At 41.5% G+C, this 3,920-nt stretch overlaps 1 long non-coding RNA gene across 1 annotated transcript; it reads right to left on the reverse strand.

Moving 5' to 3' along the window:
* Nucleotides 1–320: 320 nt before the first annotated feature.
* On the reverse strand, nt 321–1,182 carry LOC133274750 (uncharacterized). Its single transcript, XR_009745232.1, has 2 exons — nt 1,036–1,182; nt 321–556 (listed from the first exon to the last, which is right to left on the reverse strand). It is a non-coding gene; the product is annotated as an uncharacterized LOC133274750 (long non-coding RNA).
* Between the last annotated feature and the right edge of the window lie 2,738 nt (nt 1,183–3,920).

Below are 3,920 nucleotides of genomic sequence, written 5' to 3' on the forward strand. Positions count from 1 at the left end.
TGCAAGTGTCGTGTTAGATAATGTTTCATTAATAAGAACTGATGTACATGCAATTTGGCCAAAGAAAGGTGGCGGAGTTGTTCCAGGAGCAAACCTACCAATACACAAAATCAAATGCAGTATTTTTTAAGAGGAATATTTAGAAAAAGAAAGAGGTAACAAAACATACAGATTCCAGACTGGCAAATGTAGAAAAGAGAGGTGGAAGGAATATTCAAACAGGGAAGAGACAGCTAAAACCCTAACAAAAGCTGTTTGAATAAATGTACTAGGGATCTAAAAAAATGTAAAACAGCTAGTGACACCAGCACTAGGAGTGTTAAGAAAAAAAATGGTTTAATAAAAGTGGTTAAGAACTAAAGGGCAGGACTGTGACTGTGTTTGGAAAATCTGGGTGCAGCATCAAGGGGATCTCAACTGGTCCTGATTTTCAGATGGCTAGTGCTTTGCTCGGTCCAAAATCCATCTTCAAGAGTGTTCAGAGTGGGTTCATTGAAACACAGGGAATTAACATTGATGATTACGTATGCAAAACTTGCCTTAACTTGGTTTTGTGCTGTTGAATATGGAAAGGGAGGAAAAATAAGCAAATGGAATTGTGGCTGTGGAAGAGGCAGCAGCCCCAGGGTATGTGAGGAGCCTTGATCTGAAGGGGCACGTTGGTTAGAAGTGGATAAATTTGGGATCAAGTCATTGCACTGTGAAGTAAAACTGACCCAATCTGATCTGCAACATCAGAGATGATGGAGCTTTTTTAACAGTTTAGTGCATGTTTTTTGCTCTTGATCTTTGCCTGATAAACACCAGACAGGTTTCTCAACTAGGGGCAAAGCTTCTTAGCTAATGACTCCAAAATAACATGACAATGAAAACACTACCCTAAACTTTCCTTACTTGTGTTTAACAAAAAAAGAATCTGATGAGGTGTTTTATAGACTCTAGATAAGTAAATACAGAAAGATTAAAGCAATAACCCCACCCCCTCGATAGGTATCCTTCCATCCTCCTTAGGAATAGCTCAGTGGTGCTTCTCACCTAGAACATGGCCTTGTCCAATCCTCCCTGCAGAGGGAATTAGGTAAGCAGTGTCAGCAAAGGGTCAGTAGTGAGAAAGGGAGCTTTATTCCTGGAGCTATCCCTGCTTCTCAAGTTGCTGACCATCCCACTTCTGCGAGCGTCCTGGATCTAGCAAAGGGCACAGCAGTGCTCAGAGGCTGCAAGCTGAAGTCAATTATGGTGCATATAAATCAGATTTTTCTGGCCTTCAGGATGCTTTTGAATCTGATCACACTTCCTAGCCTTCCCTCCCACCCCAATATAGAGCTTAAGCAGCTCCTTTTTGTGACAAAATAACTAAGGCTTTCATGTACTCCTATGAGTTCAAAAGCTGTGACTCCCAGAAGACAAATCACCAGATGATCATTGGTCACAAGTAAGGGCAATGCTGCCATTTTAAGTAGTTATGTCTTCCCTGTTGGTAGCCTAAGTACCATTAATTTCAAACCGTAGCATGATAATCCAGCAGTAAATTAGTGCAGCAGGCTGTTTTCCTGGGAGACATCAACCTTCACCCTATGATTTGTGTAGCTGGAAGAATGCTAAGCCTGGCTCAGCTCTGACTGCATCCCCTTACAGTATTTTCACCAGTTCCAGCAGCAGGTACATCAGGCCTGGAGGAACAGTGCATTTATGCAATCTCAATGAATCCCCATTGCCATGACAGCAGAAAACTCCTTTATATTTTACCTGTGAGCAATGAATTTGTCATAGAGGAGGCACAAGGCAACTGGAGCAGATATGGTCTTTTTTGTTTTGTAAACAGCATGTTTTGCAGAAAGCACATTATCTAACATGTACTACCAACATGTTGGTAGTGTTCTGTCCTAACCTTTAAGGAAGGGTAACCTTTTTTTCTGATGACAAGAGCTTAGAAGAGGAGGAACTGGACGCTGTTATTTTAAGTTGCAGCTCAGTAGGCAGATAATTCTTCAAAACATGTGAAAGGACATTAACCAATACAGAAGCAACAAAATCTTACAGTTACCTTATTCTCCAGTCAGAAACTTTAGGGGTTTGTATGACTTTTTTTCCTAAATATAAGCCATTGTCTCCTGCAGAGATGATGGACAACAGTTTGACCCCTTCTGGTGATTACTGTTTTTCTATAGAGAGGTTTTACATTCTGGAGAGTGATCACTCACCATTGGCTGCTGGATTTTGCACTGTATTAAATGTTTTCTTTTTCAGAGCTGTTACTTGCGCAAGCTTTACTGGCACAGTGAAACAGTTGCCCTAAAATTCAGACTAAAAACAGTTTCCAGGAATCATCCTTTCAAGTAATTTTACTGCTAGAACGATCTTGTATAACTCTCTTCCCTTATGCTCCCCTACAAAATACGGAGCCAAACTCATGTCAATGTAAGCCATCCCAATCCATGTTGTATTTCAGATCTGTCCAGTGAGTTTATCTCTAAATGAACATGATGCACATCCGCTCACTTCATAAAACCCCTTTCCATTCCTGGAATTTGAAACAAACTCCATTGTTTCCTGGAATACCTGTATTGGTAGGCTTATCCAACAATTTAAATAAATACCTTCATTTGGGTTCCTAGGCAACTTACTCCTCCACAACAGAGCAAATCTCATTCCTTTTTCAGTTGTTTTTCTTCTTTAAATGTATGAGTTACCTTGTCGTAACTTGTTGGTTATGACAACTAACCACAACCAGAAAAACCCTGTCATTCTCAGTTTTGGGGTATATTAATTAAGGGCAGGTTTTTGACCAGTATTTTAGACAGAACAGGCACTTTAAGTCCAGGCAACTGAGCAGGGACTGTTGGGGCATGTGAAGAAGCCCAGGGCTTGAGTCACAAGTGTACTAGTTGGGCAATCTTGGCATTATGATTGGCCTCGGAATCATTAATGTTGGTATTATCATGCACTCACAGTACCACTGGGAGATGCCACGTATGAGCACACAGACTGGTGTGATGTGGCGACCACTCAGTGTCTAATGAGGAAAATTCAAACCCAAACGATGCACCAGGCTGTTTACAAATGACATAACCTGAGGTCTTGGCTTTTTCCCTCTGTTTTATAAGGCTGTGTTATACAATGTCAACATCAATGACACCATAGTCTGACAGCAGCAGTGCACATAGTCATAAAGAGTTAGTTACTAGTTATTAAACACTTCCTCCCCCTGCCTCTCCCTTCCTCCCATTTGCTGCTCATTTTCTTATCCAGCCTGGAGAATACATATCTTGAAAATGGCATCTCATTTGGTGGGACACCCGCTTGGAAGAATCCAGACACTTTCACCCAGTCACGCAGATGTCAGACTTTACAAGAGCATCCTTAGTGATACAATAACATAATAATTAAATATAATAATGACTACAAGCCCAACCCAAAACTCCCTTGATATGAGGGCCCAACAACACTTGCCAATGCCAATAATCTGCATGAGATGATGTGTAATTAAAGAGTAAGAGGATGCTGGCTGCAGCTGTGGAGGTGACAAGGCTGATGCAGTTCAAACTGTTGGTTTGCTTTCCACAAACCTAGAAACAGTACTTTGGAGAAACTTTCAAGCTTTGCATCAATTTCTGATGGTTCTGCAGAAACATCCTTCATTAACTGCCTGGAAAATCTTAGAGCAGATTCTCCTGGAAGGCATGCTAAGGCACATGAAAAACAACAAGGTGCTTGGTGACAGCCAGCATGGCTTCACTAAGGGGAAATCCTGCCTGACCAATTTGGTGGCCTTCTGTGATGGGGCTACAGAACTGATGGACAGGGGTAGAGCAGTTGATGTCATCTACCTGGACTTGTGTAAAGTGTTTGACACTGTCCCACATGACATCCTTGTCTCTAAATTGGAGAGACATCAATTTGATGGATGGACCACTCAGTGG

Source organism: Pezoporus flaviventris, unplaced genomic scaffold (genome assembly GCF_033815535.1).
Source record: "Pezoporus flaviventris isolate CSIRO_AGI_PZ_B2104156 unplaced genomic scaffold, CSIRO_AGI_Pfla_v1 ptg000036l, whole genome shotgun sequence".
Classification (NCBI taxonomy): Eukaryota; Metazoa; Chordata; class Aves; order Psittaciformes; family Psittacidae; genus Pezoporus; species Pezoporus flaviventris.